The sequence below is a fragment of the Triturus cristatus genome, chromosome 7, assembly GCF_964204655.1.
Source record: "Triturus cristatus chromosome 7, aTriCri1.1, whole genome shotgun sequence".
Taxonomy (NCBI): domain Eukaryota; kingdom Metazoa; phylum Chordata; class Amphibia; order Caudata; family Salamandridae; genus Triturus; species Triturus cristatus.
In genome coordinates, this window is record NC_140590.1 from 463,894,055 (window position 1) to 463,908,861 (window position 14,807).

Genomic DNA, 14,807 nt, shown 5'->3' on the forward strand with positions numbered 1-14,807 from the left:
AGGAGTTGTTTGATACCTTGGAGTATCAACTTTGGTCACACCATTCCAGAGTTAGCACAGCTGAGAGGTCAGCATTTTACTCTATAGTTGCCAATGGGGCGACCGGGTTTTTCTACAGTAAAAACAACAGTTTTGAGTTTTTATTGCCAGAACATGTAAACTACATGCTCTGTCCATGAAATATGCTGCACCATGCCTTTGAATCTGTAAGTCTGTCTTAGAGGTGACATACACATATTGCAGAGGGAGGTTTTGACTTTGCCATTGCTTTAAATGGCATATAACCGGCTAGCAGTTTAAAAACTGCTCTGCCAGTCTGGAGTGGCGGACTGGGAGACATGTGTTTTTTTTTTTTTGTAAACAAATTTTATTCGTCAAAGACACATTCAGCGAAGCTCTGTGACCCAGAGACTTCAACAGCATCAAGAGACAACATACCAGCTTTGACATTTTTCTCATGAGATATCTTATGAAGATTACAAAAGAGACATGCAGAACCAAGGCAGTCCCCCCACTTAAATGAACATAAACCCCCCCCCCCCACCCATCGCACTGTCCATCTAGTCAAGGCAGCAGATCTATTCACGACTACTATTCTGTTCTCTCTATGAACCATGGCCAGACATGTTTTACTGGGGTCACGCCCAGGGTGGCACAACCTGTGCTGCAATCCCTGGAGTGACTCTAACTCACATGCCCTGGGTACTATGAACGAGATGCTTACAAGTTAGCCTATGCCAATCTGGTATAAGCCAATATGACATACACGCTTTGTCAGGGCACTGACACTGTGGCCTGGTTAGCCAGCCTAAGGGCACTCTGAGTCGAAAACCAGCAACATCAGTCAAAAAAACTGAGGGTCACCATACAAAAAGAGTAAATTCCTTACAGTTTTACAGTGTAGGACTGGTGGTAGCAAAAAAGACATTGCCAGGGTATGGCAAGCAAATCTGTGCAAAACCAAAAGGCTTCGATTGATTTATACCCTGGATTGGTATATGTTGGCTGAAAAAGTGGTGAATGTGGGCAGAGCATGTCTAAAGAAGGTTGAGAAAGAACGGGGCAGATGGGGAGGCAGCGCAACTGAAGATCCAGAATTTTGATCAGATGCGTCCTCGGTGAGAAAAACATGTAGTACATCTAGGAAGAGCCTAAATTGGCCTTGGCTAGAGGGATGCTACTAGTAAGGGAATTTAAGGTGCGTTGTTGGGGTAGTGGAACATGACGACTTGTTTTATTTTGTATGCTATGTCCTCTCCGATATAATAGAGTGATACATTAAGACCCACGTCGGAAGAGCCGCCTCCATCTTTCCTGTTTTCCTAGAATCTCTTGGCCACTAAAACCAGTCACACTGGGCCAGTGTCATCATCAGAAGAATTCGTGAAGTCACTATCTTCTGTCCCCTCATCTGTACGAAGAAACTCTCCCTTATGCGAGGCAACATTTGAGGCAATAGCTTTGCCGAGCTCTCCTGGTGCCACTTCCACCTTATAGCCTGCAGAGATCTGGAGTCACCTGAGGAAGGCAACTAACAATGAGCACCGATGATTGGAATTAAAATGTTCAGGTTTTGTTTACCAGTCTTGATAAAATGATAAAGCAGTGGACAATGGTGAGAGGTCGTGGAGTCAGGCGTTTCTGTGGCTGTAGCATTTACTGCAATATTATGGATTTACGGCATTTGCCACATAATTTGCATTATATGCAGATTTCATCCAAAATGGTGTTTGTCTCAAATGATTATAAACAGTGACAAATACTGTACCGCACAATTTGCTTTATTTCTGCATAATTTTGATAACCTTGCTGCATAATTTGGTCCTCCATACCTCATAATAATAGTAGCCTCTTCAATGCTAAAGGGGCTGGTATTAATTATGATGAAGAAATTTGTATTTTTACAGGTAACAGGCTACCATGAAATAGTTACCATATTTACCGTTTCGCTGTGAAATATGAGTTGTATGCCACTGAAATGTGAGCAATAAAAGCACCCCCTAGGCGCTGTGTAAAGAAGACTCGTAGGTCCCCAGAACCATCAGGCAGCCTACCCCTTTTATTCCTGGGGTAGGCTGCTTCTGAGGGCACCCTTACAATGCAGACAACTTTAAGCTGTCATAGCGGTCAGTGACTGCTGGGAAATTCGTTTTATTTGGTTCTAAGAAGCACTTAAAATAATCAACCTAACTCAGGGCCTCCTGGATACCAGAAGACACCCGTTACAGGCGCTGCCGCACGCCTAGTAGGCCCTGTCCTGATCATGACCTCACGGTCTAAATTTGTGAGGGCCGCTAAACATAGAAGATGCACTCCTGCTGCCACCTGGCTTGCTCACACGACACTGCACCTTCTACAAAGGCGGTGTTGGTTGTGCCCTCTCCCTGCCTAAATCCAAGTTACAGTCACTGAAAGGAAAGTTAATAGCACTAAGCAATGCCCAATATTAAAATTAACCATTATTTGTGTGATGTAAACGTGTCCTGCGCCAACAAAAACCCTCCTGCACTGACTTTTCCACTAGGGGTGTATTTGGAGGGAACAGAGCTGGAGGAAAAAAGGATAGCCCCCTGTAGGCAAATCACTTATCGAGCTACTCAGCAGCGAATAAAAATGACTTCTTGCCTCTATCAGGGGATTCTGTCTTTGGCTTTTATTGGTTGATGATGTTTCTGTTAAATTGACTCCTGGGAGTTGAAATTCTGATTTGTTCAAGTGGTTATGGTATTTGTTATGGCTGCTCATTTACTAAAGGAGAAAACGACGGCATAATCCTCATCTCTGGTCTATCATGAGAACTCAGACGTCGGTCCTGCTCTAATCTCTTATGTGCTCATCAGTTCACATATGTGTTTTGCTGGCTAGTACTATTGAGTGACACAAGCCTTCCTGCAAATGCACAAAGACTAAAGTAAAAGTGATGTGGGCTCCTCGGTTTCAGAGAATAGAAAAGTGGAGCTTGTGAGAGGTAGTAGCTTCAGGCAAACAAAATAATCGTAAACTGCTGAGTGCTGTAGTTAAGGGAGAACGTGCTGTTTACCAAAGCTCTTGAACAAAGGCCCGTGTGTACATTGTCATGGTATCTCAGAGCATTGCTATCCAAACTGTAGTCACCTCTTCACCTTTCATTGTGAAAAGAAGGTCTAGGGGCTGTTTTTGCACTGTATACGTCACCGATAAGGAAGTAGAGCCACATTGAACAGCCCACGTTATTTACAGTAAGATATTTTATGAACTAATACATGCCTGCAAAATGATTCGGAGCCATCTTAAATCACACACTATAGTCATTTAATTTTTGTATCACAAAAACACGCCTATGCATATTTCCCTTTTGCACTCACTAAAAAGCCCTAAAAAAACAGCACCAAGGGGAGAAAGCTGTGAAATTGAAAAAATACAAAACATAAAATAACAGAATATAATATTCATTTATTATTCCTTTCTTTGCGGCAGAATATTTTGAGCAGGATTTAATGTGTCTTGGGAGTTCAGGGGAGTCTACTGGTTACCTACACTGCATTGTACCTGGGATGTGCTCATGTGTGGGGTGTCTACAGGATGTATGATGATACATCTCAAACTAAAACAACGCGTGCTTTTACAACGTGGTTTTTAGTTCGCATGTACTGTCACAACGCATGTTTTTACAACGGATGGCATTAGTTCACATTTCCTTTGAAATGCATACTAAATGCCTTTACAACGGACCCCATTTCCCCGCATTTATTTACAATGCAGAATAGCCCTCAAACACTAACACACTACCCTACATAACACACAGTCCACAGCACTACCCTACAGTACAAAACAGTACACTCCCCTAAAACACAACTCCAAACACGACCCTACCCACAGTCTGTCCCCTTTACATGAAACACTACCGTACCCGCTGAACAACCCTAAACATTACCCTACACTACGACCCCCTGACACGACCCTAAACCCTAAAACACTAGCATACACTACAACCCCCTGACACTACCCTAAGCCTAAAACACTACCCTACACTGCGACCACCTGAGACTACCCTAAACCCTAATCCCCTTTATCTCTCTCTCCTCGTAGTCTTCTCTGCTCCGGTTTCCTGTGTCCCGTTCCCGTTCCCAGCATCGCCGTCTGTGCTCCCGGTTCCAGCGTCACCGTCTGTGCTCCGGCGCCATTACATCACTTGTGTTTTAAAAGCGCATGCGGTTTAAAAGCGCATGCAATGTAATGGCCCGCGTCGTAATGTGTACACGTTGTTACGTCCCTGGACTCTGATAGTTCCGCAAAAGGAGGAGGAGAAACAACCACCACTGACGGAACCCTTGTCACCGCCACCTTTTTGCATCTCGTACATGCTACCATCCTCGCCTTCAAACTCATGTCCCAAAGAGACCTCACCATTACCTGTAGCTCAATACCTCTTGAAGAATGACACATTCCTTGTGATGATCTCACGACCTTTCCGGGCAGTGAGCATAGTTCCTTTTACAGCACTCACTTTCCAAGGGTCTAATTCAATAGGTAATAGGAACTTACTCCCAGGACACCGAGTTTTTACAAGCACCCAGTCAAATGCCTCCACTTTGCATGTCTTTTCCTGGTCATTTGTCATTTTGCACCTGTCGCATGCGCAAAGCATCAGCAACCTGCTTACAGACTGTGGATGGTGCGTAAACATGAGAAATTGCATCACCAACAAACCCGGTTCATACATAGAGTGCTGGGAGACACCTTGGTTGTAGCATGTGGAGTGAGTTGATATTCACGAAGGAAAATATATAGAGCACATTCGTGATTTTGTTCTTTTCCCAGTGCAATTCACAGAACTTTATTCAGAGTAAGCATAAAACGTTCTGCCTCCCCATTGGCCCATGGCCATCGTGGGGGTAATCTTCCGATGATGGATCCGTCTGGAGGTCATGTGGTCAGCAAACTCCTGACTGGAAAAAGGAAGTCCATTATCAGTTCCTTAGTTCGTTCAACAAACCATGGGTGGCCATGACTTTCTGGAAAAGAGGGATAGTTTGGCTTGCAGTGATAGATTTGAGAATTTCCACCTCTGGATATTTTGAAAGTCATCAATGATCACCAGCGTGTGGCGACCATCGGGAAAACTTCAGAAATCCGCACTGGCTCTGTGCCATGAAATGGAGGGAATAGCTTCAGTGATGAGAGGGGCTGGTGAGTCAGCCTGACACAGAGGGCATTGCTGCATGGTGATTTCAACCCTAGCATCCAGCCAGGAACCATACTATGCACCGGAGTCTCGAATTTGTCCTGATGATCCCCTGATGAGCTACGTGAGCAAGATCCACCACCTGCTGTTGTAATGTCTCAGGAATCACTAAACGAGAACCTCTCAGCAAGCACCCTTTGGGTGACACAACCAGGTCATGGAACACGTTATGCAGCGATACCAGCATTGCTTGCGCCTCCTCGGTACGATGAGAAACGTTCCAGGTAAGAATGTGCCAATTTCCTGAGGTAACTGCAGAGATCGCTAGGTACAAACATTCATCAACCCGCGTAGCTGATATAATGTCTTCCAGGAAGATGGTCAGAGGCCTTAAGCGCACCACTTACTGTGGTCAGGGCCAGGGGTGATTGAATGTCCTGTACCTTTGCAGGGTCCGGCATGACCCCATGTTCCTAGAAACAGTAGCCGAAAAATGCCACTTCCGTTTGGAGGAATGGTCACTTCTCATGATAAAGAGTGAGTCCATTTTCTTGCAGCCTTCGAAACGTTGCCCGCAGATGTTCCTCAATTGATGGGGCATGCACCAAAATGCCGTCACTGACATTTATGACCCCAACCAATCCGGGCAAATTCCTCTTACGGTGTCCTAAAAAAAACCTCAGCGGCTCTAGAAATGCCAAAATGTAGGCATTTATATCTTCTCAAACCCACGTGAGTGGAGAAGGTGGTAATTGCTCATGACTTCGGAGCCTGCATCAGCTGATGATACCCTGCCTGCAGGTCAATCATGGAAAACCATTTCGATCCACTCACTTCCGCTACAATGTCATCAACAGTGGGCATCAAATGGCGTTCCCTCCGTATTGCCATATTGGGCAACCTCATGTCAACGCAGATTTTCAGTTTGCCAGGCTGTTTGGGTTTGCAAGTGGTGACGATCGGTGACACCCATGGGGTAGGACCATCCACTTTTTCGATCATGTCAGCCAGTTCGAGCTTCCTTAGCTCCTCTTCTACTTTTGGACGCAGATGAAAGGCCACCTGGCGATGTTTCAACGCCACAGGTTGAATGGAGTCATCAATATGGAGATGTGTCTGGCAATCTTTGAGACACCCAATGCCCATCAACAGGTGCAAGAACTCTGCTACACAAAAGGAGCACAAGGAGGAAAACAGTCAGGTCGCCCCCCACTCAGTAATTTATAAACACAAAAGGACCTGACTAGCTCTGAACAGATAACTCTTTTATCTTCTTTTTAGGACATAGGGGAAGTTTTTAAAGACATTAAACGTCCCTCACAGGACAGGCCTACTACCAATAACCTGTTAGTCCAACTGTTTAGTTTTTAAAAGAAAAGTCAATATACCACATCCCATACAAGTGTCAAAAGTAAATTTGAAAACCACAAAAAATTGGTGACAGAATTAAAAAAAAATATCAGAAAGGTCAGAAAGTACCTCACGTAAGCATCACCCAGGGAGCTGCTGGTTGGTACTCACCAGTTTGCCCATGTTATCATCATCGGTGACTTTCATGACGATAAAGAAAAAAAAAAGGTGTGTATTCAAATTTCTCAGAAGTGAGAAATCCAAAGAAAGAAAACCAGTGAAAAACGTGTGGAGGTGCACTGTAAGTGCTTGTGTTACTCAGTGCCCCCTAACTCCGCTACAAACTCATCCATGTTCCCAAGATGAATACTGAAGGTGAATGACACCAGCTGAAGACGTTCCGCTGCCCTACAGCTCAGCAGTATTCCAGAGCATGTTTTGGTAACATATACTTTTGCCCTGGTGGAATGGGACTCATGAGCGATGTCCGTGGTGAACACTCCTACTAGCAGGAGAGGCTTGGCCGATCCATAAGCAAACACCTGAGTGACGGTGGGGCGTAGACATTGGCGCATAGGGAGAGTTTGTAGCACTGATTGAGCAATAATGTTAATCGATGCCCCCGTATTGATCAAAGCTGGGATTTCATGTCCTGAGAGAAGAATGGTGCATTTTGGGATGCTCCTGGGGTTCCCCTCACCCGGCTGCTTGGCATGAACGACATGCACTGCTCCTTCTACGTCATCATCGTCCATGTCCTCTTCCTCGTTAGGCACTCCAGGTGTGTGTAAGACATTCACTGATTTAGGTTTGAAACCCTTAGGAGCGGTTGAAGAGCGACATACTTTGGCAAAATATTTCAATTTGTTACTTGCTGAACACCTTTTTCCTTGGGCAGGGCCCTTGATGAGGATATGGACCTCCACACCTTAGGAGCCGTCGCCGATCTGGAACAGATTTTCTTCTCTCTGCTCCTATTGTCACCACTGCGTTGACCTTTTCCGTCTTCATTTGTCGTTGTCATTCCTCTCCCATGCGGACAGCATGCACCTTCGACAGTCCTTTCAAACGTTCCATGGTAAGCATGTCAGCCATGGACATTCCAGGGACCTGCCAAATGTTCTCCCTCAGCTTCACTGAGGCGCACCCTCGTATAAATTGTGCTCGAATTTCATCAGTAGGGTCCGGTAGCATACACGTGCTGGTTAGTTCTCTTAAGTGAGCGTGAAACGCATCAACAGATTCTTCAGGTGATTGCTTGGCCTGTCGTACCAGGAATCGTTCATAGTTAGGGATTGCAAGCGGCTCAAAATGCGTGGTGAGCGCCTCCTTCAGAGTAGCGTAGGTGAAAGGTGGTCAGTTCTCCGTCATTGATTTTACAAGCTTGTGGATAGCTGCACCCCCAGATGCAGCAACATGGGGCGTCTTCTGTCTGGGTCTAATGCCACTGCCGCTAAGTAGGTCTCGCGCCGCTCCACCCAGTCTTTCATGTGTGCCGCTTGCGCAGACCGGGGATCATCCAAAACAAATGGTTCTAATGCAGGTATTGAGGCCATGGCAGTCAGGGGTTCAGAAAACAGGCAAAACTTAATGCAGGAGAGACGCCCTCACTCTGACCCAGGCGCACTTAATTGCAGCAAGCTATCCCAGAACACACCAGCAGAGGGCCATTTTGTGCCCAAATTATTTACAGTCCAAACGTGGGCCACTACCATGAGCGACAGGCAGAAAACAGGTCATCCTGGGCAGCCACAACAGGGACTGATACAGGGCAAGCACAGGCAAGACTTCATCCAAGAAATGGCAAGGTGTCTCCCCTCATTCACAGTCTTAGTATGGGGATAACAGCACAGCATCTCTTAGTATGGGGATTAGCAGCACAGCACTTTGTTCACTCACACACCCAGACACTGGTGAGGTACAGAAATCTTCTGATTCCCCTGATTCCCCCACAATCACGTGGTGGGCTGGGCTGATCAAAACCCCAGTATCGGCACACCTCCAGGGGCTGGCAGCATGGTTGCCGTCAAGGCCGCAGGAGTGCAGCCTGCTGAGTCATCATAGCAGCTGCTTCCTCAGCAGCAGGAACTGAGAGCAGAGGAGTAGGCGCTACTCAGCCTCTCCGCGGCAGGAACAATGACCGCAGCACACCATGAAACAAGGTGAACGGGAAGTAGCAGCAAAGCGGTGCACGAATGGGGAACTTTCACCCTCCATCGCCAATTTGTTATGAGTGTAGGCCCAGGATACGGCCGTAAAATAATGGACACCACGCCGGTAGATTGTGTATGTAAAACTGCTACAAGACGCGAGTTCCCAGGGCTCCCGTGCTCTTTATTTCTTTTACGTTACGTTCGGGCCCTTCCATCATGGTCCGCTGCAACGGGGTGGTTGAATAACACCCTTTGCTTGGGAGGCTACATGGAATGATCCATGTAGCCTCTGTAAACATTGAAGACAGTGTGCTTATCGGCGCAGGTAATGTCACTTTGCATCATTATAAACTGAAACGTGAATGGGACAAAGTGGCAGGATAGGTAGCAGAAAGGACTGTTGAATACCCGAGCAAGCAGGAGATCTCGGATGCAACTCGGACGTTACTCACACAGATGACAAGACAGCGGTTTGTCTCCTAAACACTAGGCTTCCTCCATGCAATTCTTATTTTAGACAGTGTCTGGTGAAAGAGCTCAACATCTGATTCGCTTTAATGGCTGGCCTCTTTACAACTCCCTGTGTGTGGTATCTGGGTTTAGGTGCTATGTATCTTCCCCGCTTACCTGTCGTGCTGCTCAGCCAGTGTTGATGGATAGTGGAATGTTGGTGTGTGTGATGTAATGATGGAATATGGGGGTTGGCTAGGGATGGATGTCAGTTGTGAGATTGGGATGAGCAGCAAGGGAGCTGCTCCTGGTGGGGTTTTCTATATTACTATACTTAAGACCTGATTTTTCTGTGATCCTGTACTAAAGATCTAATAAATCTACTTTAATCATCATACTTCGGCTACATCTATGCTTATTACATTTGGCGACGATTGGATTGAACCTACACCTGAAGAAACTTCATGAAACTCCAAGATTAAGATCTACAAGCAAGATAAAAGAATTCCTCAAAAGCAACTCAAGCTTACTGGCACCCCGACCAAGCCCCACCAGTGACCTTCCACCGGTCGCCCTCAACTTTGGATGTGCCAGTTACTGCCTGCATACAAGTTAAGTGTGCCAGTCCCTGACTGTTCACAGCGTCATGCTTCTTCCTGCCTGTCTCTACTTGTCATTGAGGCCACTACCTGTCCAGTGAGGAAGAACGTCAGGGATTACTGCAATTTCCACCTGCCCTGATCCTGCGTTGCTGCCTTCCTTCAGAGAGCCAGAACTGAGGAAGGAAATCAGAATCGGGACAAGAAATGTCCACCGGCTCAGTGAATCCTGATATGTATCAGAGAGACGAAACCGGATAAAGAGACCCAAGATCAAGAAGCGAGCTGAAGCGTAAATTACGTAATTTTATTGTATTTCAGCGGAAACAAGTGGTTACGTGCTGCCACCTGGTGAAGGTATGTTTAACTTGTGTGCCTGCATCTTCATGTGGGATGAAAGAGAAGCCTATTTTTTGCGGCTCGTTTACAACGTGACAAGTGGAGATCACTGGCTCTGCTGCTTCATGTTGCCAGGTGAGGCACTTGTACATTGTTTATTGGGGCAATTTGAGACTTTTTTTCCCCCTCAATATCAGCAGTTAATCCGCCTCTGGTTATGGAGCTCGTGCTGCGCTTAGCTCGCACATGCTGTGGTGACAGTTGCCCGTTACCCGTCACTTCATTACCGTCATTGCCACGAGCTGCCTCCAGTGCACGCACACTCGCGCACGCAATGTTACCTCATTCCATTTCTGCCATGCCTCCTTTCATTCTTTCTCGCGTGTGCTTCCTCGCGAGGTTCTCTGTATTCACGATCGCTTTACAGCATGGTGACGCCGGGAGCCATCCGGCGCGGCGTCACCCTACGTGCCACCATCTTGGGAATGACAGTCATCTTCCCAACGCGTCCTGCCAACCACGTTCTGTACTTTCCTACGATCTTTTATTGGGACGACTTTTGGACATTGATTTATTGCGGTCATAGTCTGCATTAAGCCATTACAGCAGTGGCATTTAAATACAGCACGTCCAACTCTTCAGCGACGCGCACGCTATATCATTTGTCAAGATGTTTTCCTGAGCTTACAGTTTACAGCTGCAGCATTTAAATCAAGCTCGTCTTTCTCTTCAGCGACACCCACACTATATCATTTAATTTAGTCTTATTCTACATTTCAATTATAAGCAGCAGCATATAATTTCAGCGCGTCATTCTTTTCAGCGATGCGCACACTATTTTATTGATTACAACCACATTTTTCTTTAATCTTTACATTTCGTAAAGTAAGTGGATTTTAAAGTATATTTCAAACGACACTTCTGCATTTTATAACGTCAGCGCTAACAGTTCATTGTGTTTTCTTCCTGATACTTCATTTCATCCACAAAGTGCATGAACTTACATTCTCTATTTCAAAGTCCTATGTCTGCATTGACAATTGGCGCTGTTATAAAAAGAATGAGTGATCTATATCAATTGTTCATTTGAGCATGCTAAAGGTAACTTTTCTACTGTTTTAGTGGTCAAATTCATTTTTAGCAATAGGGTTCATTTTGGCAAGTTTCAGTAATTGAAGTTTACATTTGTTAGCCCGTGTTCTTCCATTTTGGAATGAATACATCACCTACCTTATTAATATAGGTTACTTAACTACATGGTATGGTTGTTCACACTGTTTTCCTATGAGTTTCAGTAGGTAAACTTTTATTAATTCAGATATTGCCTACTGGCTATGTGACCTTTAGTGCATGATATTTAATTTATTTAATTTACAGTGCTATGCGTTTACATATGAGCATGTGACCTTTCACCTTTCTTCAATTTAGTGCCTGTGGATTCGTCACCCACTTGTTTTCTACATAATATTTAGTCTATAGTACTTTGCATGTGACTTTCCACCTTTACTTAAAGTACTGCCCGTGGATTAGTCACCTACATGAATCTTACATGTTTGTTCACTAGTTTCTTCATAGGAATTGTTATTAAGTTAAGTATGTGTTGTAGTAGCTTTTAGCTATACTTTTCTATAGGTGTTTTTTCACTTTCACATGGTACCTGTGAGTGACTTCGCACCTACTTATTTACTATCTATGGAATTATTTTAATGTGAGTAACCCCTTGTGCTTTTAAATTTCATTTTTTCTTTTCTCTGTTACCATCACCATACTGGTCTGGCCAACTAGTATGTCCTGTTGGTGGCATAGAAATCAATTGCTTGTTTTCGTTTAAACATTTTTTTTGGGTGCATGAGTTCTGTATTGAAACAAAAGTTTGACAATTGCATTCCTTTATTTTATTTGTAAAGGGGGAAGAGGTGGTCATGTGTTGTGACATTCTTTGTTTATTTGTATTGGATTCATTTATAGTTTTATTGTAAGTTTCCATTTTTCAATGACCATGCTCTTTGCTTGTATTATTCAGTTGTTTGTGTTCCTTTAAGGGGGAAGGTGTGTGGTATCTGGGTTTAGGTGCTATGTATCTTCCCCGCTTACCTGTCTTGCTGCTCAGCCAGTGTGGATGGATAGTGGAATGTTGGTGTGTGTGATGTAATGATGGAATGTGGGGGTTGCCTAGGGATGGATGTCAGTTGTGAGATTGGGCTGAGCAGCAAGGGAGCTGCTCCTGGTGGGGTTTTCTATATTACTATACTTAAGACCTAATTCTTTTGCGTTCCCTCTGCCCTCTTCTTGCTGGATCCTGGCCGCTCGGCTCGCTGAGGCTGTGTATCTGCCCTGAGTATTTCCTGGCGCGTCAGCAGCTGAGGAGACCACATCATACTTGAGAATGCTCCTCTTTGGTGCCCCTGGGGGACATTTGACCTCTGCTTCGTTTCCTGATGAGTTTCATTTGCTGCAGGACACCGTGGTCGTTTTACAAATCATTGTTTTTATGTATATCATTGCAGACCATTCACATGACATGAACTGAGACTATAACCCTGAGAATGCATTTGACTGTTAAAGATTAGAACTGGAGCAAGATATTGGCAACACAACTGTGTGAGGTTAGCGGGATCTGGCCTACAAGGACCAATGCGGCTTCATGCAGGTGCGCAGTACTACGCACAACCTTCGTAGGTTGACACGTGCTCCATGATGCTCTGGATGGGGAGGGGAAGATGGCCGTGATCTCACTGGATCTTGAAAAGGCGTTTGATATGGTGGACTGGGCATTTCTCATGTCAGTGCTGAGGGTCACCGAGTTAGGCCCCAACCTCTGTGCCTGGATTCGGCTTTTTTACACAGAACCCTGAATATGTATAAACGTGGGGGGACAACTCTCTGAGCCATGGCCGATGGGAAGGGACACTAGGCAGGGTTGTCCCCTCTTTGTTCGCTTTGGTGATCAAGCCGCTTGCGCTGTTGCTGCATGCGGAGATGGCTCCCTGGGGGATCCGGGTATGGAATAACAACCATGTATCTTGCTGTATTCGGACCACACGCTGGTGTACGTATGTTCGCCAGGAGAGTCTATACTCTTATTGAGGAGACACCTGGATGATTTTGGTAATGTCTCCGGCCTAAAACGCAACGTCTGCAAATCCTTGGTGTTTTCCTTGGGAGGGCTGATCGGGAGACAATTACACCAACTGCCAGATGTGAGACTTAGATGGGAATTGGAAGGGTTCTGTAATTTGGGGATCTGGGTTTCCCACACGGATGCCCAACACCAGAGCCAGAACGTGGACAGGATGTTGGCTGGACTGGAGATCCCCCTTGCCTTCTGTCTGTAATGGCGAGAGCAGCAATAGCAAAAATGGTGTTCCTTCCGAGATGCCTGTATCTTGTGCAGAATTCTTTGTTCCCACTGGCAGATCTTTTCTTCCGTCAGCCGGATGGCCTGTTGGTGACACTCCTATAGGCGGGTAAACGAAGGCAGAGTGGTGCTTGCGACACTGATATGAGACATAGAGGAAAGGGGCTTGGCTATCCGGGATGTATAATTTTATTATTATGCTGCCCACCTATAGCACACGGCCCTTTGGCTTATGGAGTTGGATAATTGGGAGAAGCGGCTCCTAGGGACTGAGTTCGGGAGGACACCCTGGCCCAGCTGCTGATGCATGGGGGGAGGTTGGAGCTTCCAATGAGGCATCTGGTTGCCCACACCGTGGTGATCTGGGAAAAAAGTGGTCCAGAAACTAATTTGCTGGGTTCTCTTCAGTAGGGAACTAAAGCTGTGGGGTCGGGTGCTGTTCAAAACGTATTGACTCCACCATGTCCATGGAACACTGGCGGGAGGGAGGATGTCTGGATGTGGGCATCCTTTACCCCTGGGGACATCTTTATATCATTTCAAGAGGCAGAGGACTCTTTTGGAGTGGGACCAGCTAAGGCACTTCATTATGCCAAGCTGGAGAGCATTGCAAAAGACATTTGGGTGAATTATCCAGGGGCCCCTCAGCCATCGGGGGTCCTTGAAGGCCTCATTGGATGGGAAGAGGGGCACCATCTCATTACCCATTTCTATAAAGCCCTTAGGAGTGATATGCAACCACGACAGTACCCTGCGTGGAGGGCCTGGCAAAGAGACATGGGAGCGCCCATCTCTTATACGGACTGGGAGTCGGCATTGAACCTTGTTCGTACTGTATCCTGTAACAACCGATTTAAACTATTGCATTTCCATTTTGTACACCGTACATATGTCACCCCGTATAACCTCAATAAAATAGACCCTGCAATGAATACTGTCTGTGCGCGTTGTGGGGTGGCCGGGGCTACTTTTCTATGCTTAGCCTGGTAGTGTGGTCCTGTTCAGTTCTACTGGACACTTGTGATACCCTGCATAGAAGCAGCCACAGGGATTATTGTTCCGTTAACCCCACTTGCTTGTTTCCTTGGAGTAGTGGTGCGTCCTAGGGGGTTGCAAGATCCCCTATAGATTAGCTCAGATAACCTTACTGTTGGCGAAAAGCCGGGTGATCATTGGATGGATGGGATTGCAGGCCCCGGTGATGACTCATTGGCTGAGAGACCGGATGGGGGCTGCGGAAGAACAACGCATGCGCCAATCATGCACTGATGAGAGGACCTCTGAGGCGATAATGCAATGGGCCCTACTGGTGGGTGTGTTTCATGATGATGGGGATCAAGCCATGGGGGACGAGTCCGAAATGGGTGACTGAAGGGTACTTGAAATAGTTTCTT

The 14,807-nt window shown here is 46.0% G+C and overlaps 1 protein-coding gene across 1 annotated transcript in view; it reads left to right on the forward strand.

Moving 5' to 3' along the window:
• The window catches only part of TBCD (tubulin folding cofactor D), a 2,329,415-nt gene that overhangs the window by 1,008,000 nt on the left and 1,306,608 nt on the right, over positions 1-14,807 (forward strand). The window lies entirely within an intron of this gene.